Source organism: Myotis yumanensis, unplaced genomic scaffold (genome assembly GCF_028538775.1).
Source record: "Myotis yumanensis isolate MYYU_CA2020_CCGP unplaced genomic scaffold, mMyoYum1.0.hap1 SCAF_152, whole genome shotgun sequence".
Lineage (NCBI taxonomy): Eukaryota > Metazoa > Chordata > Mammalia > Chiroptera > Vespertilionidae > Myotis > Myotis yumanensis.
In genome coordinates, this window is record NW_027223903.1 from 5,001 (window position 1) to 11,102 (window position 6,102).

At 50.4% G+C, this 6,102-nt stretch overlaps 1 long non-coding RNA gene across 1 annotated transcript in view; it reads right to left on the reverse strand.

The window, feature by feature from the left end:
* LOC139001196 (uncharacterized) overlaps window positions 1-1,103 on the reverse strand; it is a 1,253-nt gene extending 150 nt beyond the window's left edge. Inside the window, exons 1-2 of the long non-coding RNA XR_011469906.1 lie at window positions 801-1,103; window positions 475-659 (exon numbers count right to left, since the gene is read on the reverse strand). This is a non-coding gene — a long non-coding RNA (uncharacterized lncRNA). The remainder of the gene's footprint in view (window positions 1-474; window positions 660-800) is intronic.
* Between the last annotated feature and the right edge of the window lie 4,999 nt (window positions 1,104-6,102).

Genomic DNA, 6,102 nt, shown 5'->3' on the forward strand with positions numbered 1-6,102 from the left:
TTTTTACAGAGTGGAAGGGAGGGAGGGAGGGAGAGAAAGAGAGAGAGAGAGAGAGAGAGAGTTAAAAACATCAATGAGAGAGAAGCATTGATCAGCTGCCTCCTGCACACCTCCCACTGGGGATGTGCCCGCAACCACGCCCTTGACCGGAATCGAACCTGGGACCTTTCAGTCCACAGGCTGACACTCTATCCACTGAGCCAAACCGGTTAGGACTTTTCTTTCTTTCTTTCTTTCTTTCTTTCTTTCTTTCTTTCTTTCTTTCTTTCTTTCTTTCACGTACAGCCCGCATACAATGACACATTCTTATCATGAATCCACCTTTACTACTATTTATTTATTTATTTATTTATTTATTTGTTTATTCATTCATTCATTTATTTATTTATTTATATGTACAGCCCGGCTTATCACAGCGTTATACATGTATGGGTCTCTCAAACAAAACCCCAGAAAACACGTTGCAATGCTTACCCGTCCTGTTTCTATTCGTATCAACGCTTCAACCCTTTAGGGATGTTTCCAGGCGGCGGCGGCACAGTGCGGGGCGTGTTCACTGAAAGGAAATTCCTAAATCGCCCTATATTCGCTCGCGGAGGAAATTTCAAAGTCTGACAGTCCTTCATCCGCATCGTGGGAGTGTCTGTCCTTCTTGACTGCTAGGTGGAAACGAGAGAGAGAGAGAGAGAGAGAGAGAGAGAGAGAGAGAGAGAGAGAATGAGAATATGAAGCTTTCAAACGCGCCCTCCCCGCCTCCCCCCCCCCCCCCCCCCCCCCAGTACCGGACCCTGCGTTCTCACCACCCTGGTGATGACATGATGACGATGCAACCTGTCCTTGTCATGCGCCACCTTCCTGGTGACCGCTTTTATAAGCCTCAAAGCGAGGTCGGCCAGAGGGCCGGGCTGGTCCGTTGTCGTCACAGGGCGGAGCCAAATCAGGGACAGCGCCTGCGCAGTCGGCAGACAGGGGGGCATGAATGGAAGGCAGTGGATCGCCATACTAGCACTTTGGATGGAGGCACATCCATTCTAAATAACACAAAGCAGTACCTGTACCTCAAATGGAAACTTCTTTCGCAGACATGAAAAATGCAGGTCACTTGGACACTATGGACGGCTTTGTCGTGTAGAAATGGGCAGGGGTGAATTAGGCATTCTGAACTTTGTCCTCCTTTGGGTTTGTCCTTGTGATCCAAAGGAACTCTCCCCAGCCAGGAAAGGTATGAGGTGGACTGAAGTGGACCACAGTGGGGTTTCTGGCTGGAAACCACAAACCACACCACTGGCGGCGACCGACCGGGTGTGCCGTGCCGTGCCGTGCCCTGCCATGCCCCAGAAAGTCATAGTCAGGACTGAACCGAGGACCTTCCTCTTTCTCTTTCTTTTTTCTTTCTTTCTTTCTTTCTTTCTTCTTTCTTTCTTTCTTTCTTTCTTTCTTTCTTTCTTTCTTTCTTTCTTTTCTTCTCTCTCTCTCTCTCTCTCTCTCTCTCTCTCTCTCTCCTCTCTCCCCCTCCTTCCTTCCTTTCTTTTTTCTTTTTATTTTATTCTATTTTTTTGGCCCTTCAACCCCCTAAACTTGGTTCCTAGGGGTAGGGGACACACCTCTCCCTCTTCTACTCCAGCTTACTCGCTCTTCCCCTTGCCTCAGATTTGAGTCTCTGCCAAGTGCAAACAGCGGGCGACCTACTACAGAGCCTTGCAGTCAATGGGTAGTCCTTATTCTTGTGTGGGTGACCTTAGTTGAGCTTCACACAGGTTGTTTTCTGCATAGGTGGCATTCGAGGAAAACAAACAAAAAACTCAGAATAAGAGCCATGCCCGGTGTCATTAACTAACGAGGTCCTTTGGCATCCTCTCTTCTCCAGTTTCCCTCCTGCCTCCCTCCAATTCTCTCCCTTCCTCTTGCTCCCCCGCTCCTCCACTCCATTCCAGTCTATTCCACTCACCGCCCCCCCCCGCCCCAGATTCTGTCCATCCTGGGGCTCACACACAGTATACATACATACATACATACATACATACATACATTCGTCCTACACCTGAGTATCAACCAAAGACTTGGAAACAATGAGGAGGAGACTCAAGAAGTAATGCCATTCAAAACTAAACATTAAGTCATTGTGTAAATTCTGTGAAAGGAAAAGTGGATAGGGTATGCCTGTAAATGGCATAGCTCTCCCTGCTCACCTAGCCTTTTCAATGACAGCACCCACCCCATACTCACCCCCTTACTGTCATGGATGCTTTTCATGATCCCTGAGAGGAAGAAAATATCCCCTGTTGCTGAACCCTGGCTTTTCAACACTGCAGATGACCCTCTTGGACAGATGCAGGAACTCTCTCCCTCCCAGTCCCAGAGAGGATGTTTTGACCCACCCTTGATCTCTTTCTTGGTTTGTTTTCTTTCAATGGTGGTAAACACAGACCTCCTTTGAACCTTTGATAAGCCTACAGTTTACATTCACACTCCTTTAGCTTGATTTTTAATACAACTCCCGGGGTCAGGATCAGGACTTTAGAGTCACGGTTGGTTCGCCCCATGAGAGGACTCCTGTGTGTGTGTGTGTGGGGGGGGGGGGGGGGGGATTGCCCGCTTTGCTTTCTCCCGCCTCCCTAAAATGTCACCAGTGGATTTCATGTAACCCACGTACGGTCTCCTCCTGGGATTGGAGTGTATAAAATAAGGGGGCCGACATTGCCATTCTTTGGAACATCATCTCCCGCCGTTGAGATTGTGCTTCCCGGCGTACGAGCGACATTTCTGGACAGTTTGGCTGAAAGACACTCACAGAAATTCTGCACAGGTTGGAGGATTTCTTACATTGTTGACAAATGCCACACACGCACACATGTGTGTGCACTTGGTTCACGGTTGCCACCTGTGGGGCTCTTTCAGGTTCGTCCATTTAACTTCCTCTTTTTCACAGGGAGGAAGGAGGCAGCGAGTGTAATCACCAGTGAGTGTGTGACATGAGACTGAGGATTTCCCGTGGAAAGCGGGTGAGCGGACGGGTGGGCGGAGGGAGGGAGGGAGGGAGGGAGGGAGGGAGGGAGGACACATCCATCCACCCACTCATCCATCCATCCATCCATCCATCCATCCATCCATCCATGGACAGAAATTAAAAGTTTAACAAACAAACAGTGATGGTGAGTAGTCATGTCCTAGGCTGCTACCTTCCCTGACAAAGGTCAATCTTTCTTTTTTATAGTGTTTTTATTGAGTTCAAAGATGGGGGGAAAGAGAGAGAGAGAGAGACATCAATGATGAAAGATAATCATGGATCCACTGCTTCCTGCACACCCCCTCCTGGGAGGTGGGGTGGGGGGTGGGGGGGGAGCGGGCGGCGGCGCCGGGGATCCATCCCGCAACCCGTGCATGTGCCCTTGACCTGAATCGAACCTGGGACCCTTTAGTCTGCAGGCCGACGCTCTATCTCCCCTGAGCCAAACCGGCTAGGGTGTAATTTTCCTTTTTAAATCCCCTTATTTTTATTGAGTACGTTGCTGACTGTTACCTATCCTACGCCAACCTAAGTAAGAGAAGTATGTGTCTGTCATTTTATTTTAATTTTTATCCAATCCCAGAGGTTTCCTGCCCCCCCACCCCCACCCCCGCTTTGCCTTCTCTGGCCTCCCTCATCTATCACCAACGGAGTTCATGTAACCCACTTACATCTCCTCTTTTGCTTGACATGTATACAACAAGGTTAAAACACACACACCCTCCATTCTACAGAGTGTTATCCCATTATGTTGAGAATCTGCTTCCTGGCAATTGCCTCAAATGAACTCACAGACATTCTCCACAGATTTGAATCTTTTTTGATGTTCACACATCCATCCATCCATCCATCCATCCATCCATCCACGGGGAAGTTAAAGATGAATGATAAAAGGGTGTCTGTCGTGAGTGGCACACTTGGAGCGGTGTGTGCGGTGGGGGGTGGGGGTGGAGGGATGGATGATCAAAACCGGCAACTGGAGCAGAGTGTGCTGGCCGGTCTGGTGACCCGGGGTTATTGAGTCAAATCATCCCTCACCAGGCCTCCCGCGACCCTCATCGCTCCACTCCCACCTATGTCTCTCCTCCTAGGGGATCTAAGACGCCGAGATCTACTGTTGACCTTCGCCTTGGACCCTGGACTCACGCCCCTCAAACCCCTCCCTCTCGCTCCCCACCCCCCCTCGCGGGATTCCTAAACGGGTGAGGGCTGGTTCCTGGGTTGGCCGATAGAGGGCACTCTTTCCCACCCGGACAGGCCGGGCCGGTTTTCTCCAACAGCCTCCCTCCCTCCCTCCCTCCCTCCCTCCCTCCCTCCCTCCCTCCCTCCCTCCCTGAAGTTGGTGAGCTGCCGGCCTGAGGGTGGGGGAACTCGGAGAAGCCCGAGGCGAGGGAGGTCCGAGGCCCTGACGTCACCGGAGAGCTTTCTGCATTTGAATGAAGCAAGCCCTGGAGTGAGATCCATTGGAATGAATCGCCCTGACCTCCCTCCTCCCCTCCCGCTTGCTCCATACCCCACCCCCTACTCCCCATCCCCCACCCCAGCGCTCCCTTCCTCTCAGCCCTCAGGTCAGGGGACTCTCAAGGGAACGCGGCCCGGTTCCCCATCTACGGAGACACATGGGTAGCGAGCCGAGCCGAGCCGAGCCGAGCCGAGAGTGAGAGGCGAGAGTGAGAGGCGTCTCTGCCAGCCTCTGGGGCTGCTTGGGGCCATTCTGAGCGGGGAGGGTCCCCCATGAATCGGGTCGCTCGGGCTCTGTCGTGGAAGTTCATCATGGAGAAAGGACTGTTGGCAAACAGACATACGTTTAGTCCATCTCCAGGTGAGATTCCTCTCGGGATGTTCCCTTTTTAAAAATCATCATTCTTGCCCTAACCGGTTTGGCTCAGTGGATAGAGCAGCGATGGCGAACCTTTTGAGATCGGCGTGCCAGCATTTTGAAAAATCCTAACTTAACTCTGGTGCCCTGTCACATATAGAAATTTTTTGATATTTGCAACCATGGTAAAACAAAGACTTATATTTCTGATATTCATTTTATATATTTAAATGCCATTTAACAAAGAATAAATCAACCAAAAAAAAAAAAAATGAGTTGTGTCATAGGTTCGCCATCACTGCGATAGAGCGTCAGCCTGCGGACTCAAGGGTCCCGGGTTCAATTCCGGTCAAGGGCATGTACCTTGGTTGCGGGCACATCCCCAGTAGGGAGTGTGCAGGAGGCAGCTGATGGATGTTTCTCTCTCATCGATGTTTCCAACTCTCTATCCCTCTCCCTTCCTCTCTGTAAAAATAAATAAATAAATAAATAAATAAAGTATATTTAAAAAAATAAAAACCATCACATTCTCCCCTGTTGGTTCAGTCTCTGGCTCATTGAAGTCTACAAACACACGACCCTTCTAATAAAACCCCACAAAAACCAACAACCAACATATGTGGGCGTCACTGGCTTAAAGACAGACATGCAGACAGACAGAGACAAACCTCTGAGTCCCTATCAGGTGAATTGGGGACGATTTGAGCAGGAAAATATAGGTTGCCCCTGTCCCATGCCCTCATTGAAAGGGGACAGGTTCTGATTTTAAAACAGCCGTCTGTCGGTCGGTCGGTCGGTCGGTCGGTGGGGTACCCCTACCTACCGCTGTGGGCACACAAGCTTGACTCCCAGGGAGAGGGAGACTTGGTTGGGTAGGGTTAAGAACGGGGAAAGTAGCCCCGGCCGGTCGGTCGGTCGGCGTCTCCGAGAGCTTCAGGACCTTCACCTCTTAGGATCATTGCCGTTTTTCCAAAAGCGGTATGAGTGAGGAGAAGGGGAGATTCCCTCTCACAGTCCTCGGAGCATCCCTCGGTTCGCTTCTGTGTGTTTTCTCTTGGTAAATCCAATTTCTGTCTTTTGTTGTTGTTGTTTTCTACACTCTTCCTAAGGGTGACCTGGCTTCTGACAGCAGAAACAGACGCCTCTACCCTTTCACAGCGGACCTCATGGACAGACTCTGTTGCCTCGCCCTCAGAAACCAGCAGGTGTATACGTCGTGTTCACGGAAAAACATGCAAACCCGTAGAGAACTTTCATGAGTTTCCTTGAGCCAAAC